This window comes from Lolium rigidum, chromosome 2 (assembly GCF_022539505.1).
Source record: "Lolium rigidum isolate FL_2022 chromosome 2, APGP_CSIRO_Lrig_0.1, whole genome shotgun sequence".
NCBI classification, from domain to species: domain Eukaryota; kingdom Viridiplantae; phylum Streptophyta; class Magnoliopsida; order Poales; family Poaceae; genus Lolium; species Lolium rigidum.
In genome coordinates this window covers 225,852,482-225,872,605 of record NC_061509.1, presented here as the reverse complement: position 1 = coordinate 225,872,605, position 20,124 = coordinate 225,852,482, and the positions used below count along the sequence as shown (strand labels likewise).

The 20,124-nt window shown below is 45.8% G+C and overlaps 1 long non-coding RNA gene across 1 annotated transcript; it reads left to right on the top strand.

Annotated features, from left to right (window-relative positions):
* Positions 1 to 12,755: 12,755 nt before the first annotated feature.
* LOC124693054 lies at positions 12,756 to 18,689 on the top strand. Its single transcript, XR_006999847.1, has 7 exons — positions 12,756 to 12,888; positions 13,267 to 13,357; positions 14,559 to 14,634; positions 15,322 to 15,765; positions 16,433 to 16,547; positions 17,413 to 17,472; positions 18,395 to 18,689. It is a non-coding gene; the product is annotated as an uncharacterized LOC124693054 (long non-coding RNA).
* The last annotated feature ends 1,435 nt before the right edge of the window (positions 18,690 to 20,124 follow it).

Below are 20,124 nucleotides of genomic sequence, written 5' to 3'. Positions count from 1 at the left end.
CGGATCCATATTCAGAGAGTCGTGGACGAGAACTGAGGAGGTCTGAACTTTAATTACCATAAGAATCCAGTGGAACCTGCGGACACGATACATGCACAGTCATGCATAACTCATCGATTAGCCACATACCATGCATGGAGTAAACAAAAGAGAATGTGCTCAAGACGTAAACACTCACCCAAAATGGTAAGGAAATAGAATATCACTTTTCCGTTGCTGTTTTCTAATAAACCGCCACAGGTCTTCCTCCACGTCGGCGGGGTGGTGTTCTAGCACATATGAATTAACGATGTGTGGGTCAATGAACCCAACATCATGGATGTTCCTTATTCGCATTTCCCGCTTCTTCATTCTGCATAATATATAGCGTACACAACAAGATAGTTAGGACAATATATATATATATATATATATATAGTGCGGGCAATGAACGAGATGGGGTAGAAATTAATAAATCACTTACGTAACGTAGCAACTGATGATAGATTTGTCGAGCTCGCGCAGATTGAACAGCTGGAACAATTCACTCAGAGGAACTTGTACCCAGTAACGTTTGAAGTGATGCTCATATTTAACTTCCGCATAGATATAGTCTTTGGCGTTTTCATGTTTTATGTAACCCTTGTACCAATTTAGCAGACCTTTCATTTGTCGAGGTAGATCATCTTCCTGCGCAGGCTCGATGAGAGGGCCATTCTTCACATATGTAAATACTACGTCCTTCATTGGCGCCTCATCAAGGCCTAACACTGCACGAAGAGTGATACCTAAGTCGGCCGCTTGTTTTCTCGGCACTTTCTACAGTCAATCCATAAGCTGCCGCAGCTGCTATGATATCGGGGGCATCCGGACCGGCGGCTTGCACTATGAGCGGGGCGATCGATTGTTTACTTTGTTCCCCGAGCTGGGCAACTTCTTTCCCCCTTTCTAATTTTGACTCGGCCTCGTCCTTCAAGGCTTTCTTCTCCGCCAACTCTTTCCCGTTCTTGAACGCGAGTGCTTGCCTACGAAGTTCACGTAAATAGTCATCGAGCAGATTCTTCGCGGCTTGGGACGGTGTGTTCAAAAATGACTTAGCCCACTCGCTTTTCCTTGGCGGAATATACCGGCTTGGGCTCGCCCTCTATTTTCTTCTGGACGCTTGCCTTCCATTTCTCTAAATCAGCAGCCGCGCCCGCCTCGACTTCCTCGGCACTACTTTCCCAAGACCTCCTGGGGAGAGGCTTCAGTGATACCTCCGGTACCTTTGTGGACTTAGGTACGTAAGGGTCCGGGTTAATAACCAAGGACTGCTTCTGCTTCTTCGCCGGAGGTGGATTGGGGGGCGGTACCGGTGTCTGATCACCCGCCGGACGAGGACTGGGGGCGGCGTCGGCTGACGTGAATGAGGTGTATTAGGTGAAGCACCACCGCCACCGTCACCGCCACCGCCACCGTCACCGCCACCGCCACCGTCACCGCCACCGCCACCACCACCACCGTACGGGGGTGGACTTGTTGGCGCCTCGCCCGGAAACTTGATAAATTTCTTATGCCATAGAATGAACCGGCGCTTGACATCTCCAAGTCTTTTCACCCCTTCGGGTGTAGCAATGTCAATGTCCAGGTCCTCAAACCCTTGGACTATCTCCTCCACCGTGACACGAGCATAGCCATCTTGAATGGGGTTGTTGTGGTGGAGTGCTCCAGTGGTAAAGCACCGCCGATGGCTACCTTCATGGACATGTTCCCGATAGGATAATACGGATGACATGCTTTCATCTCCTTTATATCGTCCACGGGGTAGCGAGGAGGCTCCGGTGCAGTAACTTCGACCACCAGCCGAGGCTCCGGTGCAGTAATTTCGATCGTCGGTGCACCGGCCGGTGAGGCCTCCGTGGAAGCCACGCCGCTTCTTCTCCGCCGCGGCTTCCGAGATCCATTGGATGATCTTCATGCCGCGCCCGAGCTGCATCTCTTTCGGCGACTAGTACACTCACGGTTTTCTTCATCACATTCATTTCCGTTACCAACTTCGCCACAACATCCGCATCCCGATCCATCTTTCTCTTACGGCTTCAGTAACCGTACGGGTCATCTTTCCGGGGAACCCTAGTTTCCACGAAATGTCCCCGGGCATGCCTCGTACACGTCCTCCGTGTTCGGGATTCCCGAGGGCTTTTGTCGTGGCGTCGTTCTCTCCGTTGAACCTGATCCTCCCCTCTTGAGCATCCCTCATTGCCTCAATAAGGTTTTGGGTGGGTGTAATTATTTTGCCCTCGGTAAACACACTCCCCTGTCTCCGGGTTCAGCGATCCCCCATGCCCGTACCACCAGCCTTTTGGCCCTTGGGTCCCATCCCTCCGTACCCGGACGGATTCCTCGCGCCCTCGCCTCGTTCTCCATCTTCTCCCACTTAGGCTGCCAAAAGCGATACCCTCCCGGCCCCATTTTATGATTGTACTCCTTCTTGGCCGCATTTTCCTTATTTTTTTTCGATAGTTCAAGGAACTCGCTCCGATTTCTTTTGCTTCACAAATTCTGGCCAATCATGTTGCAGTTTCTCATATTGTCCTTTGAAATCCGGAGTCTTGCCCCGGTTGACAAAGTCATGGGCTAGATTTTGCTTGTATTTCCGGAATGCGTTGGCCATCCTAGAAAGAGCGAACTGTTTGACTAGCTTGCGCCTCTTCTTGTTTTCCGCAATCTTGTTACCCTCCTCATCGTATTTGCGGTATTCCGGAGGTAGAACGAAATGTTCCATAAGCTTGTTGAAGCAATCTTTTTTTCTCTCTCGTTCGACAAAAGTGAAACCAACACGTGCCTTCTTTGGCTCATTCCACTCCTGGCGGGTGATCGAGACGTTGTCTCTAACAACGGCTCCGCATTGGCCGACAAACTTGGTGGCGTTCTTGTCGGGCTCCAGCCGGCCTGCCGGTTTCTTCGTCGACAACCTCGATGGTGCATGTTTCTCCCGGTTTCATCGTCTTGGTTGCGCCACGCTTTGACGACGACGTACTCGATTTTTCGACGATCCGGCCGAGGGCTAAAATAAGAAAGAGAGTCGCGCGCGTTAGTACACACACATTTATTCAAATCAGTTATTGTATCACCAGACGCTCAATATGTATATATATATACCTCGGCGCCGGAGGTGGTTGCTACTTCCAACTGAAGATCGTCGTTTATCGACGTTTCTTCCGCACCATCTTGCTGACAGCGCCCTTCATCTTCACCCTCAAGGTTCAGATAAGAAGAGATATCATCTTCTTCTTCTCCGGTCGGCACAAAAGGAATATCGCCTTTTATGATGCCGAAGATATGGTCTTCGGCGTCCGGATCATAGTTGTCCGGAATCGGGTCACCTCTATCGTCCGCCATATGTCAGTCCTGAAAACATGTAGTCAAAACAAATTAATTAAGTGAAGAAGGGGGGCGGTGGCGGTGGCGAAAGGGCGGTGCCAAAAGGAGGGGGCGAGGAAGGGGTGCGCGCGGAGTCGGAGTCGAGACACAACACATGCATATATGCGGGGTCGCGGTGGCGAAAGGGGGGCGGCGGAAGGTGGGCGCGCGGTGGCGGTGGCGAAAGGGGGGCGGCGGTGGCGCCGCCCCCTCGCCGCGAACACCGGCGGCCGGCGCGTATAAGGAGGGGGAGGCGAGGGCCTCGCCGCCGCCTCCGTATACACGCGGGGTCGGTGACGAAAGGGCGCGCGGTGGCGAAAGGTGGTGCCGCCCCCTCTCGACCCAAAAAAAAAAACACCGCTCGTATACGGACGGGGCGACGAGGGGCTCGCTGCCCCCTCCGTATACGTGCGGTGGTTATTTTTTTTTACACAATCTTTTTTAAGTCAAATTTTAGTTTTTTAATTTACACAATCTTTTTTAAGTCAATTTTAATTTTTTTAAGTCAAATTTTAGTTTTCTTTACACAATCTTTTTTTAAGTCAAATTTTAGTGTACAATTTTAATTAACAAATTGTGAGACAATTAATAAAAACAAAAAAACAAAAAAAAAAGGGGGCCGGCGGCCACGGCCCCTTCGTCTCTCCGGCCTCTCATCTCTCTCTGTACATGGGCGGCCGCGCGCGCGTGGGCGAGCGAGGCGGCGCCGTTGAGGGCGGGCGAGCGAGGCGCGGCGGCGCGGTGGGCGAGGGCGGCGCCCGGTGGATAGCGGCCGGCGCGCGGCGGCGGCGTGGGCGAGAGGGGCGCGCGCGCGTGGGCCGGGCGCGCGGGGCGGTGACGACACGTACGGCGAGGAATTCGAAGGACGACGGGGCGGCCGGGCGCGCGAGGACGACGACGGGCGGCGGGCGACGGGCGACGGGCGACGGCGGCGGCGTTGTCGAGGGCGAGGGCGACACGGCGCGCGGCAGCCTTCGGCGCGGAAGAGGCGACGAGTCGATCTGCGAAGAAGATGAAGTGCGCGGGCGAGGGCGCGTGTATTTATACCAAATGGGCTTTAGTCGCGGTTGGGGACACCAACCGCGACTAAAGGTCACCCTTTAGTCGCGGTTGGTGACCCCAACCGCGACTAAAGCCCATTTTTCGCCCCATTTGCGGTTCCCGCGGAAAACGACCTTTAGTCGCGGTTGGCCAGGCCAACCGCGACTAAAGGCCTTTTTCGAAATTATTTCGAAATTAAATTTGAAAAATAAAACTAATTCATTTCAAAATCTGAAAAATACATATAATATATCAATAAATTCAGAAAAATAAAACTAATTCAATTCAAAATCTTAAAAATACAAATATTATATCAAAAAATTCAGAAAATTAAAACTAATTCATTTCTAAATGTTAAAAATACAAATAATGTATGAAAAAATTCAGAAAAATAAAACTAATTCATTTCTAAATCTTAAAAATACAAATAATATATCAAAAAAATCAGAAAAATAAAACTAATTCATTTCAATATGTTAAAAATACAAATAATATATCAAAAAATTAAGAAAAATAAAACTAATTCATTTCAAAATCTGAAAAATACATATAATATATCAATAAATTCAGAAAAATAAAACTAATTCAATTCAAAATCTTAAAAATACAAATATTATATCAAAAAATTCAGAAAATTAAAACTAATTCATTTCTAAATGTTAAAAATACAAATAATGTATGAAAAAATTCAGGAAAATAAAACTAATTCATTTCAATATGTTAAAAATACAAATAATATATCAAAAAATTAAGAAAAATAAAACTAATTCAATTCAAAATGTTTAAAATACATATAATATATCAAAAAATTCATAAAAATAAAACTAATTCAATTCAAAATTTTAAAAATACAAATTATCAAAAATTCATAAAAATAAAACTATTTCAATTCAAAAGTTCGTTGGCCCCCTCTTCCCGCCTCTTTCCGCCGACCCCCTCTTCCCTCCTCGTCTTCCCGCCATTTCTTCCCTGTCTTCCCGCCTCTTTCTTCCCGCCAATTGTTTCCCGCCAATTTCTTCCGGCCTCTTTCTTCCCGCCAATTTTTTCCCGCCAATTTCTTCCCGCCACTTTCTCCCCGCCTCTTTCTTCCCGCCTCCTGTCTTCCCGCTCCCATTTTTCCCGCCATTTGTCACTACATATAGGTAGCCCGGCTTGGCCAGCATTATCACATCTCTACAATCTCTCATCACTCTCTCATGGCTTCCACCGCACCCACTCTAACCTACCGAGCGGGTGGAGGAGCTTTGCGCCTCGAACTACCCTTGCCCTCCGGGCTACCGCGTCCCTCGCCGGCCGGAGCCTAAGCGCCGGCGGCGTGCCGGTCCCTCCCGTCCCTCGGGTACTGCGCGCCGGGCGGCCATCACGAACCACTACTACCTCGACCTCACGCCGGAGCAGCGGATGAATCCCCGCCGGCATCCCGATAACCAGCATACTTGGGACGCCTTCTTCATCAATCGGCGTGAGAGGGCGCTCGCCGGGTATGAGGAGGACGGTCCGCCTCCCGGAAACTTCCACGAGGCCGGCCGTCGGCTATGGTGGTACGGCCGGACTCTGCGAGCGTCATGGACTACATCACGGCCGGCGATATCCCCCGCCTGCGCTACCCTCGGTTCGAGCCACGAGCGCCGCCCGACGACAGCGACGACAAGCAGGCGACGATGACGCCGGCAACTTAGAAGGCGACGACTACCGGTACAATGGCGGCGGCTATGAAGACTACGAGTATGCATATTATACGCCTAGGCAGGAGTATGACTAAATCACTCCAAATTTCATGTATGTAGGAGTATGACTTAGTCACTCCAAATTTCCTATATGCGGGAGTATGACTTAGTCACTCCAAATTTCATGTATGCGGGAGTATGACTTAGTCACTCCAAATTTCATGTATCATCGGTGCTATCTCAAGTCAATTGAATCATTCGAAAATGGACACCAAACACATCACGGGTAATATAATTCACATGATTCATTAAACAAAGTTTGGTACAATAAATTATTACACATCATTTCTTCCCTTGTGTCCCCGCTTGCTTACGATTGTGCCGTATCCATGGAGCATCCTCATCATTTAACTTAATGCTTGGGTCGGTGTTCACTTTGAAGGGCGGAATTTCAGCAAACATATTATAATCTTCCGACATGTCCGTCTTGTCCTCCACTCCCACGATGTTTCTTTTCCCCGAAAGAACAATGTGGCGCTTTGGATCATCGCATGATGTACCGATCGTTTTCTTATCTTTCCGTTTCCTCGGTTTGCTACTCATGTCCTTCACATAGAAAACCTGAGCGACATCTTTCGCTAGGACGAATGGTTCGTCAAGGTAACCAAGATTGTTGAAATCCACCATTGTCATTCCGTATTGCTGGTCCACCTTTACCCCACCTCCCGTTAGCTTGAACCATTTGCACCGGAACAAAGGGACCCTAAAGGAGGGTCCATAGTCAAGTTCCCATATCTCCTCTATGTAACCATAATATGTGACCTTTTGCCCATTCTCGGTTGCTGCATCAAAGCGGACACCACTGTTTTGGTTGGTGCTCTTTTTATCTTGGGCGATCGTGTAAAATGTATTCCCATTTATCTCGTACCCTTGGAAAGTCGTTATAGTCGAAGATGGTGTCTTGGCCAACATGTACAGCTGATCTACAACCTTATTGTCACTCATTAAATGTTTTCTCAACCAACCGCCGAAAGTCTCCATGTGGGCCTTCCTAATCCAGGATTCGAGGCTTCCCGGGGTTGTCCGAGCGTAAAATATTCTTGTGTTTCTCAAAGTACGGAGCCACCAAGCTGGAATTGGTCGAACCGTGTGGTGTGCTTCGGTCGGAGAATGGCCGTCCATACATATCATTGATTTCCTTCCGATCGTGCCTTTTCCACTTAGTCTCCCCTCGTGCCGCGATTGAGGAAGACCAATCGGCTTAAGGTCGGGAACAAAGTCAACACAAAACTCAATTACCTCCTCATTTCCATAGCCCTTGGCGATGCTTCCTTCCGGCCTAGCACGGTTACGAACATATTTCTTTAATACTCCCATGAACCTCTCGAAGGGGAACATATTGTGTAGAAATACGGGACCGAGAATGGAAATCTCATCGACTAGGTGAACCAGGAGGTGCGTCATAATATTGAAGAAGGATGGCGGGAACACCAACTCGAAACCGACAAGACATTGGATCACATCGTTCGTAACCGTGGTAGAACTTCTGGATTGATTACCTTCTCGAGAGATTGCATTGAGGAATGCACATAGCTTCACAATGGCTACTCGAACATTTTCCGGCAGAGCCCCTCAAAGCAATCGGAAGCAATTGCGTCATAATCACGTGGCGGTCGTGAGACTTCAGGTTTTGGAACTTTTTCTCCGCCATGTTTATTATTCCCTTTATATTGGACGAGAATCCTGACGGGACCTTCATACTCGCTCGGGCATTCAAAAAAGATGACCTTCTCTTCTTTGGTCGTAGCGTAGCCGGCACGACCTTGAAACCGTTCCGGATGCAGGTCATCGGGGTCTTTCAAACTTTGCTTGGTCCTGCCGTGCTTCCTTTGTATCATTTGACTTCCCATACACGCCCAAGAAGCTTAGGATGTTCACGCAAATATTCTTCGTAACGTGCATCACGTCGATTGCGGAGCGGACTTCTAGGACTTTCCAATATTCTAGCTCCCGAATATAGATTTCTTCTTCCACATGGCTACGTGCCCGTCGGCTCCCTTCGGAACCGATTGTCCGCCAGGACCCTTTCCAAAGATGACTTTCAAACCCTTGACCATATCAAATACCTCAGCACCGAGTGTGTTCCGCGAGCTTCGGCCGGTGATCTGCCTTGCCGTTGTAATGCTTGCCTTTCTTTCTTACTCGGATGACCTTTCGGAAGAAATCGACGATGCCCAAGGTACACGTTCTTCTTACAATTTGGCAAATGTACACTTTCGGTCTCATGTAAGCAAGTGCGTGCATGCATTGTATCCCTTATTTGACGAGTCCCGAAAGGTTACTAAGAGCAGGCCAATCGTTGATGGTTACGAAAAGCAACGCTCGTAGGTCAAATTCCTCTTCTTTGTGCTCATCCCACACACGGACACCAGGTCTGCCCCACAGCTGTAAAAGTTCATCAACTAATGGCCTTAGGTACACATCGATGTCGTTGCCGGGTTGCTTCGGACCTTGGATGAGCACCGGCATCATAATGAACTTCCGCTTCATGCACAACCAAGGAGGAAGGTTGTAGATGCATAGAGTCACGGGCCGGGTGCTATGGCTGGAGCTCTGCTCGCCAAAAGGATTCATGCCATCCGTACTTAGACCAAATCTTATGTTCCTTGCGTCAGCTGCAAAATCTTTGAACTCTCTGTCGATCTTTCTCCATTGCGTTCCATCTGCGGGGTGTCTCAACTCCCCGTCCGACTTACGGTCCTCTTTGTGCCATCGCAACAACTTGGCATGCTCTTTGTTCCTGAACAGACGTTTCAACCGTGGTATTATAGGAGCATACCACATCACCTTGGCGGGAACCCTCTTCCCGGGTTTCCGGCCCTCAACATCGTCACCGGGGTCATCGCCTCCGATCTTATAACGCAATGCGGTGCATACCGGGCATTCATTCAAATTCTCGTATTCACCGCGGTAGAGGATGCGATCGTTGATGCATGCATGTATCTTCAGAACCTCTAAACCTAGAGGGCATACAACCTTCTTTGCTTCGTACGTAGTGGCGGGCAACTCGTTATTCTTTGGAAACATATTCTTCAACATTTTCAGCAAGTTTTCAAATGCCGAGTCAGCTACACCTGCTCGTGCCTTCCATCTCAGCAAATCCGAGTGTGCAGCCCAGCTTTTTCAGACCATCATCGCATCCGGGGTACAGCGCCTTCCTGTGATCCTCTAACATGCGATCCAAATTCTCCCTCTCTTTTTCAGTTTCGCAGCGTCTCCGTGCATCAGCAATGGTCCGACCAAGATCATCAACGGGATCATCACGTGCCTCTTCTTCACCTTCCCCTTCACCTTCAGCATCCTCCATGAAAGTATCACCGAAATGAGAAAGATAGCTTTCATCATTGAAATCATCCCCTTCTTCATCTTCTTCCATTATAACCCCTCTTTCTCCATGCTTGGTCCAACAATTATAGCTTGGCATGAAACCGTGCCGAAGCAGGTGCATGTGAACATCTCTTGAGGAAGAGTAACCCTTCCGATTCTTACACTTAACACATGGACAGATAACAAAACCCCCCGCTTGTTCGCATTAGCCACTACGAGGAAATCTTTCAAACCCGTACTGAACTCGCCGGAGAGTCGGTTACCGTACATCCATTGCCGATTCATCTGCATTATTATAATATAAAATATATAATTAACCATCATGCATTTGTTAAACTAACTAGCTACAAACAATATAAATTAAACAATGAACTACACACACATGCATATTTTATCAATGACACATCAAAGGTTCAAGTTGCTAACCGCGATCGAGGAGGAAAAAATAAATGAGAAAGCTCAAGTGTGACTCCAACACTTCATATCATGTTTGTTTCATGCTCTTGGGGCATTTCATCAAACACCTTATGTGCATAAGAGGAACCAAAAGCAAACCTAACACTCACTTGTGAATTTGTGAAGAGAATGGCTCCAAATGGCTAAGTGTTGGCTGCTGGATGGGTATATATAGGGGAGGGGCTTTAGTCCCGGTTGGCCTGGCCAACCGCGACTAAAGGCCTTCGGGCACCTTTAGTCGCGGTTGGGCTGGCCAACCGCGACTAAAGCCCCCACGTGCACCAGCTGGCCACCGTGCGCCCTGGGCCCAGGCCTTTGGTCGCGGTTCGCCACACGAACCGCGACTAAAGGCCCCATTAGTCGCGGTTCCTTTACCTTCGCGACTTATGGGGCTTCCCGGAAGCCTGTTTTTCCACCAGTGTATGAACCGTTCAAATATAGGGGTTCCTAACAAAGAGAGCTTCAAAACCTGACCGGTGTTAAACATATTTTGACAATATTTGAAAATTGAAGACATGGCAAAAATTCGATTTTTTCAAGGAGCCGAATTAAAATGTTATTTGGAAACCGGTTTTTCATGGTGTTTCAAACTTAGTTCACAATAGTTCGAAAATAATTGGGATTTCATTAGAATTCAAACCACAAAATGTAATGATCTAAGATAGTAAACAAACATTAAATTTCGAGTTCAAATCCTAAGGAAAACACATAACGGTTGCAATAAAACCATTGTGACCACTACTGAGAGACACATATTTTGTATGTACTTTTATAGAGGTTTAGTGTGCATCATCCTGTTTAAATGTGTTTACCATTCTTCAAACATGTATTAGACACGCTTGATAAATTTGTTAGATAGCAAAATCGTTTTAAACTTGTATGTACTTTAATATTGGTCCATTGGATTTAAAAACTAATCATGGAGCTTCATTGTTTTGGAAATTTGGTTTTCAAATATTTGTCAAAACAAAATATATTGGGCTTGTTTAATAGATATTATAAAAATAAATATACTGGTTCAAATAGATTGTTAATTTAATATTTATTCCGACACTGATGCCCCTTTCATTATAGGATCATCCATTTATCTAGGTGTATTAATAGGTGAGAGAGAGAGAGAGAGAGAGAGAGTGTGTGTGTGTGAGTGTGCGCGCGCGCAAGTGGTGTGCGCACACGCATAATACAACGTGCATGCAGAAATAAACTAAAGTTACCAAACAATAGTAGTAGAAGAGATTCCATACATACAAATATACAAATCTCAAAGCAATCAATGGTGCATGCAAACACGATAGATACTACGAATGCTAGAAGCGCATAGTGCGTCGTCAACAAACCAACCTCCTGAGGTCAACTTGATGAAGTTCCATGCTACACTGTCCTTCACAGATATGATACATATCACCTCGAAGTCAACCGCTGGCTATTAGATGGCATCTCGCGACATTATTTACCGAGCAATTTGTTAAGACTGCATCTAGTGCTAAAATTTTCAAACAACACAGCAGAACCAGAGGACATAAGTTAAGGGAGACCCGTGTAAAACCGCATTGCAGTAGCACTATGCACTTAGAATGCAGCGCAGAGAACAGAAGTTCAAAACGCTATGATAAGTTCATAAGATCTAAATAGTCCTCCAACGCAATACAGCAGGAGGAAGAACTTCCTATCGCACGAACTATGAGTTTTAATCACGATCCAGCTCCTTTTGGGGAAATGATTTAAAAGATTCAGAATCTGGGAAACACGTTCCAAGTCCATGCCTTTTGTCTCTGATGGTAGTTGATGTCGCATGGATTAGTTATGGACCTCCACTACATAGTCACCAAGCAATCAAGCGTTAGCAAGTAGGCCGACACACAGACATACTCTTTAATGGAATTCAACGTGTCGACAGCGTAACAAACTAGTCATGTTTAGTGGAGCTACTTGTTGGATAATCAGGCAATAATCTCATGACTAATTTAAAAATATTAAAAATGACATAAACAGCTACTACCACGTGTAACTCAAAATATACTAGATACACTCGACAATATGAGGAATAGAAACATGTAGCAGCTAAACATGTACTCGCAGAACATGTTAAACAAGTAAACAAGGGACCGCGCATGCAACCTTTCATCTGCAGGTGCATGATCAGTTCTTGCAGCAGCGGCGGCATTGAATTTAAATAGTCGACGACGAAGGCACAACCTAGCCGCAACGATGAGTTGAAGACGATCCATTATGACGATCTTCCCAAAAATCTAATTCACCCTCTCCCGTACAGGATTACGTGAGTGATTCCAGAGACCAACACTCACGTTCGCACAAGCATTGAGAGATGCATGGCAAAACCCTAACCCGTGTGTAAGACGTTGTGCGGCGACAACCGTACGTGTATAAATCTGAAGGTATATATGATGCCCCCCATAGGGGGCCTCACAGCGATTAGCACTTCTAGACCGTCGGATCTTGCCAGCAGTTCTCACACGGTGGATCTCGTCCGTTGGTCCCTGCCACTAGAGAAAGCCATGCAATGGTAGTGTCTTACCCGTCTCTTGTTGCGCGTGGGTCCCACTATCGGACGGTCCACACGTCAGTCGCTGTGGGTGGTTTTTAGGTTCGTCTCATCTCGCGCTGGCCGCGGAAAAGATCTTCGCCGCGCAGGGTAGATCGGGGTTTTCCTTTGGCGCTCGGTGCGCTCGACTCGGTGGTGGCTCGCCATTAGTCCACGGGAGGAGCTTTGCCTGGGCGAGGAGCTACACAGCAGCGCGCCGTCGCCTCGGAGGCACCATCCGCCACACTTCCCCCTCGCCTTTTCCGATTCGCCCACACCGTCCTCTCATCCTTGAGTCGTCCGCCTGGTCGCTCCGCTGCAGATCCGCCATCCTCCGCTTCTCCCGCGCGATCTGTGCCGTCGCCGGTGGCTGACCTTACCCCATGGCGGCGCTCTGCCATGGATTGGTTTAAGGTGAGGCCCTGCTTCACCGGCGTGGATCCGTTTCCGGTTTTGTTTTGCCCTGTTTTTTCCTCTCTTATTCCTCATGTTTCTGCGGTGAGGGTGCCATCTCATTTTGGTTCTTCTCTGTGTCGTCGACGGCGCCTGGTGTTTGGGTTTGGTCGAGGCCACATCGCCTGTTTACTTCCCCTGCGTTCGGGCTTGGCTGAGGCCAGCTCGCAGATCCACCCAGGGCCGCCGCTGCTGCTTCGTTTCTCCGTGGTTCTTCTGCTTCTTTCCGCCTGCGATGTGTTCTCCCATGTGTTTTCGTATTTTTCTGTTCTGTTTCTCCACGGATGTCCTTTCTCCGGTGTGCTCACAGCTTACCGTGCTATCTTCTCCATCTTGCAGGTCATCCGTTCGCTGGGATTACTGCATCTGGTGGCCGCGGCTGCTTCTGTTGTACTGCTGTTCAGTTGCTTCCGTTCTACTCTCCTCGCAGGTAGTGAAGAATATGTGTGTGTGTGTAGCTGAAGGTGATCATGGAGCCCGTTGCTGTATTCAGATTTTAATATTCCATGCATATTTTCGTGTGCTTCTTTCATTGGGTTCCAGCTGTAAGGGTTGGACCTTGATACCTAGATATAGTGTGCAGACATTGTCAGTTATTGCAGACATAGAAGGTGATTTCTATAATACTCTGCAAGAAAGAGAAAAATTTGGGGTTCGGATTTACTTTGGGGTTGGGATTTTAATCCTTCCACCAAACATGCTGCACTTTACTGTACAAGATAAATGCTCACGATGCTTCTTTGTACGTGCTAAATCTTATTTGATCCCTTGCTACTAATTATCTTTGTAAAAAATGTAGAGAGCACACCCTGTATTACATCTGAAACACAACGAAAGGTTTAGAAGTAGGTATGTGGTCTCTATAGATATACTCTTTTTCATACCTAAGCTCGGAGAAGTAGATAACACATGGTTTGGTGAATTTCTTTATGTGCTCTTTGGTGCTGCTCATGAGCCTATGCAAAAAAGTTGTGCACACGAGATATATGTTATTTCTTATCTGTTTTCTGTTGATTTAAAACTTTAATGCAGGTGTGTGTGTCCGTACTATCTATCCGCCGTAGATTCCAGTTAGCTCGTCCATGTGTTCTCGTACTAATGCGTGTTAGATTAGTGATAAGTCTGTGACGTTTAAATGTTCCATCTTTTTTTGTAGCCTGCCCTACTTCTCTCAGGTTTTTGTTTGGTACATTTGTTGCCCTGAGAGTACATGTAGTTCGGTCACGCGGTAAATTCAACGCCTGTTGAAGATGTTGGACCTGTTTCTTTTGAAACAATGCACTCTACATCCTGACCTAATCCATGGCGCCGTTCTGCCGTGGGTTTGGTTGAGGTGAGCTTGCCGGGCCTTTTATCCCCTCCTCTTGATTGGTTGAGCTCGTGCCGCTCGTTTCAGGGCTGTTTTTTTTGGGTCTTATTCATTCTCGCATACCCGTTGCCTGCGATTATTTCTTCTCTCTGTCTGTCTTCTTGTTCTTCCGCGTGGATTTGGGTATTTTTTCTTGATCCTGTTCTTTGCCGTACTGATTCCTTTTTCTTCCTCTTCATGTTGCCATGCTCGCTTACCTTTCCGTAGCCTCGAAGCTTACCCCTGACATGCTTTCTTTCGTATTTATTTTTCGTCTTTGCAGGTCATCGCCTTGCTGGGATTGCCGCCTCGGGTGGCCGCGGCTGCTTTTGTTGGACTGATGTTCGGTTACATCCCTGGTGAGTGCGTTATGTTCCATCCTCCTACGTATCGGTGCAGCTGGCAGTGGGTGTGCAAGGGCGTATCAGTAGAGCCAGGAAACCGTGAGTGTGTGTGTGCAGGGGTAAATTGGACCACTTCATATCTTAGATGAGAAGAACCCCACTTCCAGCATCCATTGTAACAATTGTAAATTAGAAGATGGAAGAGCTATGCGATATTTGAAGCCACACCGTCGTAACTGTATGTTTCTTTCCCTAATCAGAGAGAACTTCATACCTTAGTTTCCATCATGGTCTGCAGACCATGGAGAGTGACAGGGGAATAGAGGAACAGAGAAGATAACATTTGTTTCCAGCATGCAATTTTGTTTGTGTTTCTGTTGTTTATTTTGTCTTGGGATGATGCTTCTGCACTTTTCAATGGTAAAACTAGGTAAAACGATGAAGGAACTTGTGCACTCGGTTTACAATCTAAAAAACCACAACTATCATTTTGGACTTGCTGTGCTCAGTTATAGATGGAACTTTCCTGTTGACTACATAGGTGAGTTTAGTTTTCTCTGGTCTTAGTTTAGCTGGGTTTAGTTTCCTCTGGTATTGCTTTGCTCTTGCCTATGTGTAGTAGCTTTTTTTTACCTTCTGCATTTTCCCTGTTGAGCCATCTACAGTTGTGATGTTTTCTTCGCCTTATGTTGTGTGCTCCAGATTATTTGTTGTTGTGAGCTGTTGCTGGAATTGTCCGTGACGTGTTGTTGGGACTCCTTGATTCTCAGGTAATGATCTCTGCCCGTTTGGTATCAGCACTTTATTATGCGTCGTGATAATTATCGTCGTGTGTTTGCAAACAGCAAATGGCTTAATATAACCAGTGGATCATGCCTTATAATTTTGCCATGTTCAGAAATACCGGGCCACATAAATGTTGAGTGGTGTAACAAAGCTCAGGTGATGAAGTACTTGTTCAAGTATGTTACAGAAGGTCCAGATTGCTCCAATCTATATTTGAAGAGGATTAGAGGCAAAGGTGTTCATGTTGGTAGCGATGGTCTGGCTTCCGCTGAGACTCTCTTGTCTGCTCGGGGCACCTCAACAACCGCTACCACTGATATGTTGGATGCTCTAGCTTCTTCTGACATGTCTACTTCTACGGTGAGTATTTGATTCATGTTGGCCCTTGTGGTGGTTATTTATTGCGATAAATTGTAGTCTTAATCTCGAAAGCGCGGGTGTTAGTTGTCTTCTTTAGAGAGTTGCAACAGCCTTATTTGTGTCGCGTGGTGAAGCTTAAAACAGTCGATTGCTACCTGAGGGTTGGTGTCAATTTAGGTATCGTGCTATTCTTTTAGGATGCGTTCGAAGGGTATGTGATAGTGAATAATAGTCCTAAGCTGCTGCGCTTTGGAGCAGGATATGCAATTTGGTCGAGTCCAGCCTTGGAGTCCAGCACCGCCTTGTATTGTAGTATAGTGTTAGCAATCTAGCATAGGCATGGGAAGTATGGCAACATAGATTGCCATAGTAACGGTCTGCGCTGCCTCCAACACTGCTCGGCTGTTTCGTACAATGGGCTGCTATATCCTGTTGCGTTATAGGAATGTTTATATTGCTTTGCCGCCATCCTCTCTTTTTTCTGTGCTTAGGTTTCTCTATTTGAATCAGTATCCAACTTCTTATGTTGTGTTATGTAAATAGGTTGGCTCTAAAATGCTGCTCCTGCAAACCTCCTGGGCCTAGGTGTGTGCAAGAACTTTGTGTACTTCAGTTAGTGCATGGTTGCTTGCATTGATTGATTAATATCCTCTCGTGTGTTTTGCAGCGATGGCAAGGGTGATATCGGCTCACAGGTCAAGAGGGCCATGTTCACGGAATCTTCGCCTGAACAAGCCATGGGAGCCGTGGAAGAGCTGGCCCCTCAAGTTGAGTCTGAAGAGGTGGGGTTATGTATGTTTCAGCTACAGGGGCATGGGCAGTCTGGCCCGGACGGCCCGACCAGACCCGGCCCGAAAATCCCAAGCCAAGCTAGGCTTGCATGTCGGGCTGGGTTCGGGCCTGAATTTGGAGCCCGAACATTGGGCTGGGCTGGGCTCAGGCATGTACAAAACATGATTTAATCTTAGTTCGGGCCGGACTTGTCGGGCCTAGGCTTTCATCTATTCGGGCCGGGTTCGGACCTGATTTGTAAGCCCGAAGGTCGGGCTGGGCTCAGGCCTGGGAATTTAAATTCGGGCTTTTCCGGGCCTGGCGCGGAACTCAGCCCAGCCCGAGAAATGCCTAGGTGTAGTTTCAGCGATGTGTGGTCCTGCTTTTTTTTCCATTGGGTGCCTTTTTCTTACAGTTTTTTCCCTATGCTAGCTTGGTTTTCCTGTGTCTGATCCTCTAGATTCTCCCCCTGCCTTGTCTGCTGCTCCTTCGATGGACAAACCATCAACCAAGTCCGCTATCCATTCACCGTAGTGTTTGATGTTCATCTTCTAATTATAGAAAGGATGTGGCCTATAATCATGTGGTTGTTTTAGGAGGCTCTTGGGCTTGGTTTTGTCTAGATTGCGTATGACACATTTAATGCTTCTGTTCGCAGTTATATTTTCTACGTTAGTCTTCCTCGTTTGTTTTTGTGACCGCTTAGGTATGAGATGAATTTACACGGCTTTTGACTGGTTGGTTGCACAAGTCCTTGGTTCTACAAAGCTATGTGTCTTGATATTTGTAGTGCTTGCTCAATCTTTGTTGTAGTAGGTCTGTGCAATACTTTTTTCTAACCTGTGCTGATTAATGTTTATTGTTGATTGCCCATAGGCGCAACCAACAGCGGACTCAGGCAGATGGAGCGGGCAAGAAGGCCTGACCTAGAGACAGGTATAATCCTTTGAGTTGCTTTGCATGTGCTCCTTTGGCCGATTTTTCCGATCCCTTCCATTCTCTAGATTGTTTGGGTGATTCACCAATAACTATGTTCTTACATTTTTGGCTAATTATCTACATGATGCGCGCGTCGCCGGTAAAGACAACAATATGTAGAAGAATAAAAAGGCTTTTGCACCCAGGAGCATATGCTCCTGGTTTTCAAAATGAAATTTAGACATATTATGAAATGTTAAAAAAATCTGATAAAAAAATATCTCTTATACATTTTGATGTTCTATGTGTTCACAAAGTCGTTTCACGGAAAATCGATATGTTTTGTGTCATGTGCAAAAAAGACAAAATTTGGTGCTAAAAATAAGCTCTCCACGAAACATTTCTTTGTCTTTTTTACACACGCCACAAAAAATATTGATTTCCCGCGAAACTTGTCATACGCACATAGAATGTTGACATATACACGCTCAATTTTTGTTCGGAATTTTTTTGATATTTGAAAATGCATTTTCTAGCAGCTGGAGCATATGCACCCAAGATCAAAAATGCATTTTCGAATAAAAAGCAGCTAGGTAGAGACAATATCAATGTAGAGTTCATGACATCATAGATTACCCAAGAGTGGAGAGTTACTTATATCCAAAGAAGACAAGAAATCTGGCTTCTGTGCTTGTACACATTTTTAAGGTTTACTGAACGCATATAAGAAGTAAACAGTTGGTACTTACTTAGAGCACATTCCTGTTTCCTAAAAATTACCTCGCTTAATTGTATACAACACATTTCAGTGTGCACAACATTGGCCACTAGGACAATGAGAGATAAATCAATAATTTGGTATACGTTAATTTGTGCTGCTTACCATTTGTCTGTTTCAACCTGAGATTTACTGCTTATTGTTTCATGGTTCCATTTTCAGAAGTGGTGCCTCTAGGTGACGGAGGCCTTTTGTAGTTGTTTTCTCGCCGTAGTGTACCTACCGTGGGAGTTGAGGGTTATGTCCCTCCATTTTGTAGTATGAACCAGTTACCTGGTGCAACAGTCCTCCTGTGCATCTCATCTGGATGGCGGTTCTACCCTTCGTTGACATTAGCTCTATGCGCCTGGTGACATTAGCTCTATGCACCTGCTTTTGATTCACTCTATTGCCAGTTACTTCTGCACTTTGCTTCGTCATGTGGTGTGCTTGGCCAGGAAAGACATGTGTGAATTCCTGGTTCAGCGCTCCTCTTGCCCATTACTTGCTTTTATCTATCTATATATTACCGTGTGTTATTCATTGTATTGGTTTTCTATTTTGACCACCGGTGCTAACAGCGGAGGTTCCCCGTACCACCACATGTGATGATATTGTAGGTGACTGAGAAGTTATTCTAAAGTTAGTCAAAACGCTAACCCCGCTCCTTCAGCAGTTAGATAAGAAGTTAGATGTGTAAATGTTTGTGAAGAAGAAACGTAAGAAACCATGCTGCTTTTGAAGTTAGTTGAACATGGTTGCTGCCCAGCATGTTTATATTACCTTTTGCTACTCCATTTATAATTTTGTGTGCTTTAACCGGATAGGGATTTGGTGCACATGAGCACCAGTGCTCCCTCCACTTTTGAATTTTTAAAATTTTCAAAACCTCACACTTCTTTGTTTCCAAAAATTGTGGCGTTAAAATATGTAGATAGATATGTACGGGAGGAGTACGCAAAAAAAAGTCCCGGTAAAAAATACTTTAAATTTTGAGAAATACAAAATAAACAAATTTTTGACAAAAAGATATACTATTTTAATACTATTGTACTACCATTTGCTGTCACAAATTTGTCTTTCTTATATTTCCAAAATACAACGTATTTTTTAACGAGACATTTTTGCATACACCCTACTGTACACATCTATTTATATATTTAACACCATAATTTTTAGAGACATAAGGTTTTAAATTTTTCCAAAATCTAAAATTGTAGGGAGCACTGGTGCCCATGTGTCAGAGACACTTTCTGGCTTAACCCAAATTCATTCTACTGATTTTATTGTGTAAAACCTTCAAAAATATATTATCTTTTTTACATCTTATTTCTATCGTTATTATATAAAGTTATTATATAAAGTTATTATATAAAATGTAAATCTGCATGAATTTCACGGGATCGTGCGCCAAGGCGCACATATAAATCTAGTTTATATAGAACGTCTTAGGAAACCTTAGCAAAGTGGGCCAAGTCGACATCGCACAACTTCAAGTCGGTTACAACAACCCACGATGCATGAGCGACCTGAACCAACACTATCTGTGATGCATCCATCAAAAACTCATTTTTTCGTGAACCACAAAATAAAGCTCGACCCGAGGCTCATTCTTGTAACAAATCGTAATGAGGCGAGCGAGCGGTGGCGATGGAGGAGAAGGACCACAAGAAAATGAAAAAAAAAACACGAAGCGACACATAACCACCAACTCAAGGGCGGATGCTCGATAGAAAGCACTGATTACATGGTTTGCTGGGTTTAATCAAGTTTCTGATAGATGGGCCCGCTGTCAGGTGCCAGGTGGCGATGTTTTCCCCATCGTTTCTGATAGGTTGTGAAATAAATAAAATTAAAATAGAAAAAGTGCAAATCTAAAAGAAAAAGGAACCGACAGGTTCCTCCCGCACCTG